This window comes from Taudactylus pleione, unplaced genomic scaffold (assembly GCF_031769625.1).
Source record: "Taudactylus pleione unplaced genomic scaffold, aTauple2 ptg000032l, whole genome shotgun sequence".
NCBI classification, from domain to species: Eukaryota; Metazoa; Chordata; class Amphibia; order Anura; family Myobatrachidae; genus Taudactylus; species Taudactylus pleione.
Window position 1 is genome coordinate 31,293,232 of NW_028284434.1, and position 15,671 is coordinate 31,308,902.

General features: G+C 42.6%; 1 protein-coding gene and 1 pseudogene across 1 annotated transcript in view; one reads left to right on the plus strand and one right to left on the minus strand.

Annotated features, from left to right (window-relative positions):
• The window catches only part of PRKAR1B (protein kinase cAMP-dependent type I regulatory subunit beta), a 246,294-nt gene that overhangs the window by 121,977 nt on the left and 108,646 nt on the right, over positions 1-15,671 (minus strand). The gene's annotated exons all lie outside the window — the stretch shown is intronic.
• Positions 5,465-5,583, plus strand: LOC148539002 (5S ribosomal RNA; annotated as a pseudogene).

Consider the following 15,671-nt stretch of genomic DNA (forward strand, 5'->3'; position numbering starts at 1 on the left):
GGTGTAGGGTTGGTGTAAGGGTGCATCAGTATGGACAGTGTAAGATGGTGTAGGGTAGGTGTAAGGGTGCATCAGTATGGGTAGCGTAAGAGGGTGTAGGGTAGGTGTAAGGGTGCCAGTATGGGCAGTGTAAGAGAGTGTAAGGTAGGTGTAAGGGTGCATCAGTATGGACAGTGTAAGATGGTGTAGGGCTGGTGTAAGGGTGCATCAGTATAGGCAGTGTAAGATGGTGTAGGGTAGGTGTAAGGGTGCATCAGTATGGGTAGTGTAAGAGGGTGTAGGGTAGGTGTAAGGGTGCCAGTATGGGCAGTGTAAGAGAGTGTAGGGTAGGTGTAAGGGTGCATCAGTATGGACAGTGTAAGATGGTGTAGGGTTGGTGTAAGGGTGCATCAGTATAGGCAGTGTAAGATGGGTAGGGTAGGTGTAAGGGTGCATCAGTATGGACAGTGTAAGATGGTGTAGGGTTGGTGTAAGGGTGCATCAGTATGGGCAGTGTAAGATGGTGTAGGGTTGGTGTAAGGGTGCATCAGTATGGGCAGTGTAAGAGGGTGTAGGGTAGGTGTAAGGGTGCATCAGTATGGGTAGTGTAAGAGGGTGTAGGGTAGATGTAAGGGTGCATCAGTATGGGCAGTGTAAGATGGTGTAGGGTAGGTGAAAGGGTGCATCAGTATGGACAGTGTAAGATGGTGTAGGGTAGGTGTAAGGGTGCATCAGTATGGGTAGTGTAAGAGGGTGTAGGGTAGATGTAAGGGTGCATCAGTATGGGCAGTGTAAGATGGTGTAGGGTAGGTGAAAGGGTGCATCAGTATGGACAGTGTAAGATGGTGTAGGGTAGGTGTAAGGGTGCATCAGTATGGGCAGTGTAAGAGAGTGTAGGGTAGGTGTAAGGGTGCATCAGTATGGACAGTGTAAGATGGTGTAGGGTAGGTGTAAGGGTGCATCAGTATGGGCAGTGTAAGATGGTGTAGGGTAGGTAAGAGTGCATCAGTATAGGCAGTGTAAGAGGGTGTAGGGTAGGTGTAAAGGTGCATCAGTATGGGCAGTGTAAGAGGGTGTAGGGTAGGTGTAAAGGTGCATCAGTATGGGCAGTGTAAGAGGGTGTAGGGTAGGTGTAAAGGTGCATCAGTATGGGCAGTGTAAGAGGGTGTGGGGTAGGTGTAAGGTTGCATTAGTATGGGTAGTATAGTTGGGAGTAGGATAGGTGTGAGGGTGCATTAATGTGAGTAGTATAGGTGGGAGTAGGATAGGTGTGAGGGTGCATTAATGTGAGTAGTATAGGTGGGAGTAGAGCATATTTGAGGATGTAATAGTGTGGGTAGTATAGGTGGGAGTAGGGTAGATGTGAGGATATAATAGCGTGGGTAGTATAGGTGGGAGTAGAGGTGGGAGTAGGGTAGATGTGAGGATGTATTAGTGTGGGTAGTATATGTGGGAGTATAGGTGGGAGTAGAGCAAGTGTGAGGATGTAATAGTGTGGGCAGTATAGGTGGGAGTAGGTTAGGTGTGAGGGTGCATTAATGTGTGTAGTATAGGTGGGAGTAGAGTAGGTGTGAGGATATAATAGTGTGGGTAGTGTAGGTGGGAGTTGGGTAGATGTGAGGATGTATTAGTGTGGGTAGTATAGGTGGGAGTAGAGCAGGTGTGAGGATGTAATAGTGTGGGTAGTACAGGTGGGAGTTGGGTAGATGTGAGGATGTATTAGTGTGGGTAGTATAGGTGGGAGTAGAGCAGGTGTGAGGATTAGTGTGGGTAGTATAGGTGGGAGAAGGAAAGCTGTCAGGGTGCATCAGTGTGGGTAGTATAAGTGGGAATAGGGTAGGTGTGAAGATGCATTAATGTAGGTAGTATAGGCAGGAGTAGAGTAAGCTGCATTGGAGTAGGGTAAGTTGTAATAAGAAGATGGTTTTTCAGGAAAAGTTTAAAGTTGTAAAGACTGTGGGACAGGAGTAGTACCTGATTGGAAATGCAGCCACTGGCACTGAAGTAGTCTTATACTGTAGGTGGGAGAGAGAGGTGATTACCAGATGCCAGGAACAGGTTATAGTTAGTAGGGTAAGTGGAGGAATACTTGGAGATGACATTTGAGGGGTAGTACTGAGGAGTTTGTAGGTAAGGGTGAGCAATTTGAATTGAATTCTGGAGAATGCAAGGAGCCAGTTTATTTATTTACAAATCGGTGCAGAAAAAGTAGAAGGGAGAGAGACAAAAAGATCAGGTTGTACTGCAGCAATTAAGATAGCCTGAAGCGCTGATAGGTGAGGGGAATCAAGATAGATGCATTTTTTAAATGACTTTGTGAAACAAGGTAGCATTCCTCTATTCTCCATTTCCCAGGAGCCATTGGGCCGCCCTATGGGGCAAGATCATCTGCAAGTTAGGCACTTCCAGTCAACAGTTGTCTCATATTGGACATCACTCTTCCTAATATTTAAGATATACAAACCGGCTATTGGATACTTGCATTGCAAATTAACAAAGATTGTTTGTTACCCAGTCTGTCCTGTTTCATTTATTTCTGTATTTCTGGACTTCATTGTCAGTGCTTCTCATTATTATTGACACCAAATAAAATATCTAATGCTTAAGGTCTTTCAGATAAGCATGCATATTATTATTACATAAATATAACATTCATTCTCTATTGGAAACAAAAGGTCACAGAGATCTCTGCATGGTCCTATAATTTGTACAATCCACAAAGTCAACACAATTAGGAAACCCAAAGGGTAAACTACAATCTAAGACAGCTGTAAATGTCTCCTCCCTGGGGGAGGAGCGCTTATATTGTGACCAATACACTGTGATATATTACTATTATTATTATCCTTTATTTATATGGTGCCACAATTGTTCCGCAGCGCCTTACATAGTACATAAAACTAATAAGTGAAAAAGAAACAAGTAACTTACAGTACATTACAGTGAAGGACATGGTTTATATACATTGCTGCAATAGCAATTAAAACGCTCACAATAAGCAGCCGGGAGCTGGCAGTCACGTGTTAGGTGCCCTTATGAGGAGTAAGGAGTAGAACAAAGTGTAGGGAGAAGCACATGAGGGATGTCCATAATATCTGCTGGATGTCAGGCTGGCAGATAAAATGTCAGTCATTTTATCTGCCAGTGTATGCCCAGCATAACAGACAATTTATTCAGAAGTTGTAAGATTTACATAAATCGGTGACAATCTCTAGGACTTGATGCAGATACACTTTGAACACAGCCCAAGCCCACAGTAAAGAGAGAGAAGACAAAGATACGGCTCCCCAGCTACTGAGACCTAAGCTAATAACTGGGGAGTGGGGACTTGGGTGGGGACGCTCCCTGCAGGCTTGTGTGCAGTCAGCAGTAGACTGGGCATTTTGTGATTTGTAGTTCCACCACAGTAGCAGTCTTACTGTATCTTGACTCAAACTCAGCCCTCAAAGCCCCACATTGGGTGGTTTTCCCCTCTATCTGGGGTATCGGGAGGGCTCCCCACCCTCCCCACCCCACATCAGTTGGCTTTTGCCTCCTTCAGGAGGACTCTGAGCCTCATGCTATTTGCACTATACAGGTCACTATCTTATCTGTGATGAATGCAAAGCTGTATATACTCGAAAATGTGTTTTTTGCGACATATCCTACAAATGTACTTTAGTAAATAGGCCTAATAGAAACAAATTCACATATTCTATATTAATGTTTTTGTGCATATGGATAGATTTTTTTTAGGGGGGGGCACTAAATTATAACTTGCCTCCGGGTGTCTGGGATGAGCTTACGCCACTGGTCGCAGATCCTTCGATAATCAGACTTCTAAGTAACCCTATGGTTGCGCAGAATGGCCGCATGTACTAAGACGCCAGAGCCACTTTTTCTGCGTACGGGATTACAGACGTGGGCTGTGACATGCCTGTATTCTTTGCTGCTACTCCGTTACCTCCCCCAAATGCTCCCTAACTGTCAATCATACTGCGAATAAAAAGTTACTGCAAGCAACTACGGTAACATAGATAGATAGATAGATAGATAGATAGATAGATAGATAGATAGATAGATGGGATGTAGTTAAGATCCTGGCGGTCGGTATCCCGGCGCTCAGAATGCAGACAACGGAATCCTGACACTAGTCAGAATCCCAAAGCCAGCATCCCGACGTTAAGTATTGGGGTTAGGGGGGGGGTTTTGGTTAGGCACTAGGGGGAGGGTTAGTGTTGGGCTGCCGGGAGGGAGGGTTAGGTTAGGGTACTTACCAGCAGGTTTCAGAATTTAACCGAGTCGGGATACCGGCGCGGGATTCTCAGCGCCAGTATCCTGTACCCAACCCAGATAGATACTGGCAGATGTCTTACACGTGCATTCCTCCGCAGGATGTACAACATTAATACATTAGGTAGGAAGTCACTCTTCCTTTCTATTGTTGTCAGAAAAGGCCGCTGGCAATTTACTAATTCATTTTTTTTTTAGCATAATCTTTATTCTCAGCCACAATATGTTCTAAACACGTTTTAGTTTCCAGTGTAGCTTAGTAGCAAGAACCTTTTTATACCTAAAAGATGTCAGAACATTCCTTTTGTAATCAAAGGTCATATACCTGAGCACCCCAAGGTTCAAATTGGGTAAAAAATGTTATAAAAAAATGTTCTTCACAGAGCAAGATGTTCCAGATATTTCATGTTGGAGCCTGCTCACGGTGATGCATGAGATGCTAAAATGGCAGCTCTGAAATATGCTGCTCTAGGGAGTATATACACTTGCAATACCCTTCCTGGCTCACGGCCATAAGACCTGAGCCTAATCCTCTCCTCAGATGTGATCAGGTTTCCTCTTATTCTTGATCTATTTCAGACAATGAAAAGAAAATCACTTTAACTTGATCAGTAAACATAACTTCCACATGTTCATAAGGCAAGCAGCAGCCTTTCCGAACAAATGACACCAAACAAACACCGCCACCTGGAATGGCAGAATTAAAGGGACCAAAGCTGTCTGCTGCTGTCATATATATATATGTAGAAAGGGAAAGGCGGCACTCACAGGTCTGATGAAATGAAAGAATCAAACTTGACAACTGTCTCTGCCTTGTTCAACGTTTCAGTCTCACATGACTTTTATCAAGAACACAATGAAAAAAACAAATACACATACCTTTATAGTGGAATGTCCAAGATGATTGGTGCAGTGTAATGCTCCATGCTGCCCGGGGGCCAGAGTCTGACATCATCACTGTGCATCACTCAGGCATCACCCAGGATAAAGCAGTCTGATGCCCCCGGTGGATAGGAGGAAAAATGACCACTGTTCATCGTGGATATGTGTGAATAGATAGTGAGGCACTGACATGCATAATTTCAGCGAGAGGCTCACTATACAGCCCCATTTCTAAATTTTTAGATTATTCCAGGACATGTACAGGGACGGATACAAAAACATAATATCCTCTTGTCTATCACTGTGTAGCCCTGGGGGAGATGTTGTATTTTGTTACAACCATACCACACTGGTCTTGCCCAATTTCAGCTGAACTTGGAAGCCAAGCAGTGTTGGGCCTGACTAGTACTTGAATGGGAGACCTTCAGGGAAGATTCGGTGTTGTAAGCACTACTTAGAAGTCTCCTATATACCCAGGTAGCACACAGGAGAGTGATATGATATGTCACAGATGTTCCCTTTGAATTCTGGCTTATCTCCTGGTTAGGCCATTTCCTTGTTTGGACATTTGTGCACATCTGGAGTTATAAGAATATTCAACTTTTTCAATTTTTGGACCTTTTTAATAACATATTTTGTGTACAATATTTTTTTGTAAAAAAATTTTTCTAATTGATTTTTTCTATCATGTTTTTCCAATACTGTTGAGTCATCTGTATGTTCTCTTGGTGGTCCAAGTTATCTTTGCATTTATGCACATGTTCATATTTTGTCATATTTGTGATTACCTGAGCACCTTTTTGGGTTTAGCTCTGCTGGGTCTTCCTGTGTTCCATGTGCTTTTTTTCCTCATAGCCTCACGGTTGTCATATTTGTATACCATAGATTAGTCTTCACCACAGACTATATTGCTGTAAGTCTTCTTTTGTGATTCTTTTGCTACATTTCTTTATTAGGATGTATTCTACAGTCATTCATTTCCTTACATTTCTGTGGCACACATATATATTTTTTGTCGTTTTATCTCATATACCTATTCTGATGCACATGTTTTGGTAGATGTATTCACCAATATATTCTGTTTAGGATCCTTTCGATGGTACACTTGCCGTTTATATATAACGGTATGGTTACATACTTATTTTTTTTTATCTATATCTTCTTCAATTTTTTATTATTTTTTGTATATGTATTATTATTTTTATTTGTTTTCCACGGAATAATAGTTTTACATTTTCACTTTATTCACATTCACTATTATGGAACACATTGGAGTGGAGTTTTTATGCTCCTTCTTTTTATAGGAGCGATTTGTATTTTGTTACTTTGTTTCTTCAATTTTTTGATGTGTGGGCATTGACCCACACCTTGCAAATTGCATTATATATGGTGACACGATGTTGACATTTCATCATGTTTAGCACTGCATGTCAGTGCCTCACTATCTATTCACACATATCCACGATGTACAGTGGTCATTTTTCCTCCTATCCACCGGGGGCGTCAGACTGCTTTATCCTGTGTGATGCCTGAGTGTCTGATGCACAGTGATGATGTCAGACTCTGGCCCCCGGCAGCATGGAGCATTACACTGCACCAATCACCTTGGACATTCCACTATAAAGGTATGTGTATTTGTATTTTTCACTGTGTTCTTTATAAAAGTCATGTGAGACTGAAACGTTGAACAAGACAGACACAGTTGTCAAGTTTGATTCTTTAATTTCCTCAGACCTGTGAGTGCCGCCTTTCCCTTTCTACATATGTAAGTGGGTGTTCAATTGAACTTCCAGGAAGGCACCAAGGCAAGTAATTTATTTTGCATTTATGTGGAGTGCCAGCCTTTTGACTATATATATATATATATATATATATATATATATATGTGTGTGTGCATTAAGTCCACGTGGCATCTGTCCCAAGGACCAGCTGCAAGTAAGTCCAGTCTTAGCCCTCCTTATAAGTGCAGTTTCCCTTAAAGGCTTTTCACCTAACCCAATATCAATGATCCTTCAGATTGTGCGCCCTTTTTCTATTACTTAGAGTGTATATATATTGTGATAGCACAGCGGTAATTAGCTGGTAGATGGGTCTTGATAGGTGCTTGAATCAGGGTCCACACATAGCATTTCAGGTTATTAATAAAAGTAAAGTGCTTTACTGTCAGCATAAATCTGGAAACAAGATAACAAACGCCTAGCCCCATTCAGACACTGACTCATTTCTTTGCCCCTGACTAACCTTGGGCAGCTAGTCTGCAAATAAAAGTCCAAAGTCAGCTTATTCCTGCTTCCTGCAGGTTAACACAGGCTCCGGCCTGGTCTTTCACACAAAGTTTTCTCTTGTGGTCCTCCCTGCCTCCTGCAGGTATGGACACTGGCTTCCTTAGCCTGCAGCTTAGCTGCTTTTATGTCACACAGTCTAAGAGGTTTGTGGTCCTTCCTGCCTCCTACAGGTCTGGACTCAGGCCTCCTGGCCCCCAATGGCTTGGCTTAGCTTCACTGGGCTCTCTGGCCTCCACAGTCCCACTTAGACTGTCTCCAACAGCAGCCTGACTGGTCTGCCTTCTCATCAGCCCACACCTGGACTCTTTCCACAAGGCAGCCCCTAGGTGTGGCAAAACTTAGTTTAGTTTATCTACTCTGTGTCGGCCGATCCCTCCAGCCCCACACAGAATCCATGGCTCACTATCGCCATCTCTGGTGATCCTGTCACAGTATATATTATACAGAGTCACAATGTGTCCGGCTCACCCAGGTAAAGGTTTATATGGCCCGGTGCTCGCATAAATAAATCTCATACTTATCCACTTGACGAGGTAAGACAACTTGCTTTTTATTATAGCCTGATGACAGTGCCAGTATAGCAGAGGGGTGACATCAAATTGGTGACTTCTCAGTGACAGGAGCCGGGTGCTGAACTGTAGCCGAGGGGTGACACCAAAGTGGGAGAGCCGGCACTGCACACAGAGTGGTCTCCGGGGCAGTCCGCACCTCTGGGACCCCCGCACCCATTCGAGTGACTAAAATGGGGGTTCAGCTCGAGAGGCCATGGACCCTGTCCACACGGCAACACCTCTATTGCCTGCGCCCGGCTTGGCCATGCGCACTACAACCCTTCATCAGGTGTCACCACGTGGAGGGAAACCACTGGTGATCATAAAAGGTACCAAGAGAGCATGGCCCTATAGTTTAGAAATAAAACACCACAATGTTTATTCAAGCATAAAGCATAACAGTGATGTTTCGGTAGAGCAATGACCTTTATCAAGCTACCCTAAATAGGTAACAGAATTTGTGCTTATTTATTGTCCATGCCATATGCCATTATGCCCACCATTATACATTTCCCCTACCTGTGGGACTATATTTAGTGACGCTCCCCTCTCACAGTTATAGACACGTCCTGTGCTTCTGAGTAAAGGCACGGGACCCTGATAAAGACAGGACCTGATTCAGGTTACTCCATAAATCTGATGGCATACATACGAACCCGATGATGATTGAACTGCGCATTCGCAAGGCCCGTTCTGTGCATGTGCAGAACGAGTACTCCGATCACGCTCCCAGTGCCCGACAGCCACAGCCTAACTGACAGGCTGCGATCAATTGGGGAAGCCGATGGTCGCGATGATGATCTGATGCTGCATCTTCGGATGCAGCACTGGGATCTGTGATGCTGTCAGGTGGCGTCTACTTCCTTCTGATGCCTCCTTCAGCATTCGAACATTTACACACAGCAGCTGCATCCAAAGACGCAGTGGTTGTGTATTCTGCGTCCTAATCTGAATCAGGTCCGCTATTACTTGCTCTTTTTTATCGCTATCACAATAAATAGATTTTAAAGAAAGAAAGAAAAAGTATTTGATTATAAAAAGTCTGTCCTCACCGGCAATATTATGATGATGATTATGATAGCGTATCTTTACATAGGCGGCATAAAGACAGGTATAACTGAAAATACTAATTAAGCCACAATTTTGTACTATTACACTGAGGCTGAAAAAAATGGCCTATTCCAAATAAGTGCCACAATGTTGAGTCACATCTACGTACACCTGAGCCCGATTGTGAGAGTAGTTTGGTGAACTATACGGGGTATATTTACTAAAGTGAGAGTTTTTAGAAGTGGAGATGTTGACCCTGGCAACCAAATCAGATTCTAGCTATTATAATCTAAGGTGCCCGCACACCGAACGACTCGCAAATAATGAAATGTTGTTAACGATTTCCTTTGAACTCCCCGATAGCTCCCTGGCAGTCATGGACTGACGATATCGTGCATAAAGTGTACATTTTGACAAAAGATCTACTAACGACCTATCGTGCGTCCTTATCTACTTCCAGTGCATCTTTAACAAGATTGCCAGATCTTGCCAGCAGGAGGGAAGATCTGAAGATGCGATGTACGACCCCAGGGTACGCGCATTGTGATCGTGAGTGGACACTCACGATATTCACATATTTTGTACAATTTGTCGTTCCGATGCATTGACATCTGCAAATCGTGCTAAATATCTGACAGTGTGTGGGCACCTTTAGTTAAATGTTAAGTACAATTTGATTGGTTGCTATGGGAAAGATCTCCACTTCTAAAAACTCTCACTTTAGTAAATAAACCCCTAGGTCAGTGGTTCCCAAACTGTGTGCCGTGGCACCCTGGGGGGCCCCGGGACACTTGCAGGGGTGCCTCAGGTTGGTGGGCCAGCACCAATTAAAATTATTTATAGTCAATGTAATGTAAATATGTGGGCAAAAAAGCTCAAACCTGTCCACCACCACATAACTGAACCTAACGATGACAGGTGAGCACAGATTACTTATCTATACTACATTACTACATTTTTTCTGAATTTCTCAATAACAAACATTTGGCTTAGGGGTGCCGTGAAAACAATGCTGATACTCTAGGGTGCCGTTATTCAAAAAAGTTTGGGAACCTCTGCCCTAGGTATTGCTGTGTGGATCGAATTTCCCCTGGAATTGTAGGAAGTAGGCATGGAGAATGTTTAATATAACACAGCATAACACACATTTATATTACAAGCACCACCTATTCTTGCTTTCTCATAATTACTAGTTTACTGTGCTTAGTGCTCCATGTATTCATAAATACATAATCGAAGCACAAGATGAATGTATTACTTCTTATAATGGAACAAATATGACTTACACACAAGTATATTGTTATTATGTCAGCAATGCCCTGGGCAGAGGCTCTCTCTCTCTATGAAGAAACTGAAATGGAAGAAGGATTATGAAAATCTATGTAACCATTACGCAGATCATTAACTTGACATACTGGGACTGTTTTTAAGGACACCACCTTTTTGTGTGTTACCTTAAGGCGCATTAAGACTTTCATCTGAAAGAAAATGTCCAAATTTATTTTAATAAGTTCAGTGAAAGTAAATGTAAGAACTGTGGCCCGAGGGCATGATATATTCTTAACAAAAGGGAAATATCATTACATTATTCCTGCAGAAATATGTGCAAGTATTCAGTGATGAGAGATGGGAACCGTTTAGAACAGTCACTATTTCTGTATTACATTGACTGAAATATGAACTGATCTTCATCTTAAAATGGCCACGCAAGTTAGTATTTCCCCTAACCTAGCCAATGTGGCTCAAAGTTGTTTCATCTGTGGGAGTACACTGAAAACTAATGGTTGCCGAAAACTAAAGAAATACGTCCTGACTAATAATTCCCAGCCAAAAATGTACCTGGTCAATTACTACTATGCATTGATGCTGAGCTGGATGCATATTGTTTAAAATAAATACTAAATCAAGCACACAGAAAAATATAAGCTGGAGGCAGAGAGGATTATGATGGATATTATAAACCGGCCGCCCAGCAGCAGGAGAGACCGCTTGCTCAGTAATGCAAGTTGGGAGTAACAGGTGTTGATTGTAGGAGCCGATAAATCAGGCTCTATTGGGTCAGGCTGGAAATTCTATTAGGTCTGCAGTCACAGGAGCAAAACAGTAAGTGCTCAAGGCGTTTCTGGACCAACGGTCCTTTTCTCAGGAGCATACACAAAAAATATTATTTATAGTATAGTATTTTTAGTATAGAATTTATAGTATTTCCACCCATATGGTTAGTCGACAATATTTCAAAATGCACCCAGCCCTACACTAGTAGCTTATGCGTCAGGTTTACGGCAGGAACTCAACTAGGTTATCCGAACAGTAACAATTTTTCAACATTTGTTCAAATAAAAAAAAAATAATCACATTTAAGGGGCCTATCCATTAGCAGATAAATTGAACGACAGAACGATATAGATCGTTCAATCGTTCAATTTATCTGCTATGGATAGGCCCTGAACGATGATAGATGCGCACTCCCACGGCCGATAAATTGAATCTTTCATCTCTCCAACATGTTGGTCAATTATCGCATATCGCTGCCAGATATTAGAAATATCTGGCAGTTTATATACGGTAAACGACGAACGACGAACGATATTGACAGCAGCTACAAAGCGCTGGAGAGAAAAAAATCCACTCCCTGAATTATGTCATGTGATATCGTTCATCGTTCGTCTTTTGCCAAAATCTGTCATGTACAATAATAATAAAAACCTTACATAGAGCAGGTATAATCTCTCTATTGGTGTATAATGAAAGCAGCAAAAAAATTATTCTAAAACATGCCTACAAAATCATAAAATATAGGCAAGATGAATGAAGAAAGCACTAACAGCTTCAGAGGTGAATCCACAGCCATCCAAGCAGAAGTTTACCATCATCATCGCACACCTCAATCCGCAAGTAGCCAAACATACTCTTACGCTTTTGCTCATCCCTTCCCCCTTCATCCCCCCTCTGCAAATTGAAGGATCCTCAAGTCTTAGCTATACAAACAGATGTAGGCGTTTTTGTGAGCATGCACAGAACAACTTTGCATTTGCCGAACTTAGCATGCGCCCATATGTGTTTTTAATGGGGCTCCAAGTGATGATATGACTCAATATTTGACACAAATCACAATTATAATGGTATCTAAACTTTTATTTACCTGGTGTCTGGTGATAGTTTAAGCAGCAGACTATTCCCTCCATGAGAAACCATTTAAACTGTAAGGGTATATGGAGCACTCTCCTCTACACGTAATTTCTCTTACATCATTGGGCTTTCAAAGCGCACATATAGACTAAAGCAAGGAGTGGGCCTTAGAATGGCCAACTGTGATCAGACAGACCTGAAGCAACACCCCACTTTAACTTTTTTCTAACTTTAAAACAAAGGGCCTCATTCAGATGTGGACGCAATGCTGATATTTATGCAGTTTGAGCGATTGTTAGGAATTGCGCATGAGTGTAAGCCAAACTACACACACACAGCGATTGTTTTGCAATAAAGCTCACACAGAAGATTCATTCACAAAGTGAGTGACCGGTAGTCAGCGACTGGGGGAGGTAATTGGAGGTGGTTTGAACCCCGCAGGTGTCTTGGGACCGTTTAAACACTGTTTTCTGTGCGTCCATAAATTAGCCACTGGGTCCTTGATCTCAGCTGGATAACCCTCTGTGTGTCTAGAGACCCGCTATGTCTGCGACAGCTAAAGCCGCGTATCCACTTGTCAACTGAGAAACGTTTGAACGATTACGACATCATAATAGTTCCTCATCCTGTAGGTGCCCACACTGAACGACATGTTGTTCAGAGCAGGCACCCTCCCTCATCCCTGAACATTGCCAATCTGTCGTTATTGGCAGATTGACCGTTATATTCAGGCGATGATTGATGTTGGAAACGACCAGCGGGAGAGCGCATCGCTGGTCGTTTCCGAAATTATGCTGCCAGATTTATGCACGATTAATGACTGATTGAACGATTACGATGTCATCGTTCAATCGCTTTGTTTAATCGGCAAGTGGATATGCGACTTTAGACTTACTCAGAAGGCTGATGGCCTCTTGATCTACGTTCAACGTTTCCGGTTTTGTGCGTGAGCACCGGATTTGAGATGCTTTCAATGGGCGTAGCTTAGCACAGGACGGCGAGTGAGCTATTAGCATATTTTCGCCATTGCAAATCCGTGAGAGATCGCAGCTGCGATGGCATTTGGGTCCACATGTGAATCAGGCCCAAAGAGTTTTCATGGATGGCAAACACTTGCCACCAATGGATTAGCAAATCCCATATCAGGCTGCTATTCAGAACACAGTGCATCCAGTGATAAAGGGGCAAATGTAAAAGATGACTGCCGACCAGATGTCCTCTTGCAATTATAAACAACCAAGAGCCTCTGACAAATATTCTCACAAGATTATATCTGAATTCATCACATGTAGCTTTTGGATTCATAAACTATCGCTTCCGAGCATATCTCTGTTTGTGTTTTAACATTTCAAGGGTACACTGAATCCTCCCTGAATGTAAAGCTAATGTTTGATTATGTTCCACCTAAAACGACAGATTTTCCCTTAAACGCTTCCGCCTTGATCATAAAAGAGGGGAAAAAAACAAGATCAAAGGGACAATTTAGCTGATGTGGAATCGTGTTGGAAAACACCTGCTGCCTGGGAGCTCGCTGCAGTACGGACATGTGAGTGAGCTCTGCTGCCTTCATCTGCTACCAGAAGGCCTTGCAGAAAGATAATTCATTCATTTCTTTTGGCAAAAATATTCTTACAATTTTTTTAAAAATCATAACATGAGATACTTAGAACATAAACAAACCTGTTAACTTCAATCTAATTTATAATCCATGCTGTTCTTTCTTCTCTGTAATAAAATCTCCCTACTTGACTTCTATTGATTTTAGCATGGGAATTAGTTTTTGTGTGCAAAAGTTAAAAAGATTGTACAATTTAATGGGACCGCTGCTAGGTAGGCACACCTCAGCCCCTGACACTCTTCCTTGGGTGTATTCTGCAATGTTATCTAAAAACTGAATGCAAGTCCTGAATAACCAGAAAACATGGTCAATCAGAGTTCAGGAGCCATGATTACTACAGTCCCCATTATGTTGGGTTCAGCAGTGCCCACAGTTGTCTCCTCTCCTGAGATGTTGTTCTATTATCACACGCCACACTATTCGCTATTCGCTATTCTGCTAGATTACAATTTAACACTGGCGCTTTATCAGCATGAAGCCTATGGGAGGAGTCCCCCTATTGTGTTTGGTTCCTCCACACAGAGCTTTCCTCTTACAGGTTGCTGGAACTGTAGTGCCACCTCTTCTGTATAGCCCAGCCTCAGGGAAAATATACAGCATATTAGAATATGTGTGCCGCTATTACTCTTTCAGCTTCATCTCTTTACCACAGTGAAGCAGGAAGTACTACTGACGAGATGCAGCTGTCGGAACAGTCAGTACCACTGTGGGACATGTATTGTGCCACTATAACTCTTCCTGCTTCATCTCTTTACCAAGCGAAGCAGAAAGCACTACCGACGAGATGTATAAACATCTCGTCTGCCAGAGTGGGGGAGTGAAAACTCCTCCCCTCCAATGATCCCTGCCAGAGTCCACAGAGCATCAGCCCAGTGCTGATGCGCTGTGTCTCTCCTCTCGGCCAGCTCCACTGGTCATATGCGGGATCTCACAAGTATCGCGAGATCTCACGTGCAGCCCTGAGCCCGGCATTCGCTGCAGTCAGACACAGTGCTGTCCCTGCTGTGGTGATAGGGGAATGACAGCTGCAGCTGTCTGTGCGGCCAGTGCCACTGACAGTTCATACACTGGGTGGCACATCAGCGTGCTATCTTGTAGATAGCAGCGCCGATAATGACAGTGGCGCATAGCACACAAACCAACATTAATACATGGGGGAGAACAAGTATCAGCGCACATAACTTAGGCTGATACCACTAATCCCCTTAGAGTCCATTCATACATCTCCCCCAATGTCTGAAATTGTTCAGTTAGATGCCTTTTAGCTCCATCTGAGTTAGTTTTTACCTCAATTCCTTCTATACACAGATTATTAGACAGCATTCCCATCAGTAACCATCTTGGGCCCAGTCCCTAGTTAACTCACTGCAGGATTTAGCTAAAATGTCCTTTTCATGTGACAAGTTATTAGAACTTTGTGCTAGACCAGGTGAGAGCCATATCTCTATGTTTGGTCAAAATTAGGAAGGTTCTGAATCAGATTTCTCCTCCCTGGAAGAAGGGCCTAAGTATTTGACCATTCTGAATTAGAGGAGTATAACGAAGAGGATACTTCTAGCAGACAGGAAAATCATTATAATAAAATAATATAAAAATAAAAGTAATGCATTAAATTCAGTCCACTAATGAATCAGAATCTTCTGAGGTTTCTCTGTTTAAAAAGAAGAAACATGTTACTTCTTCTCTGAAATCCTCTCAATAAAATAACTTACCAAAAGAGGTATGATTAAAGCCTAATTAAAAAATTTTACATTTCTTGCAGAATTTTTCTTATCTTTTTCCTCTCAAGGATCAGAAAAAAAATAAAATCCCGTCGCCACTGAATAGAAAGGACAAGTAGAAAGGACTTGTCAGGACTCTCAAACTGACCTTAGGTTCTTTTGACCATGAGATCATCAGGATGTT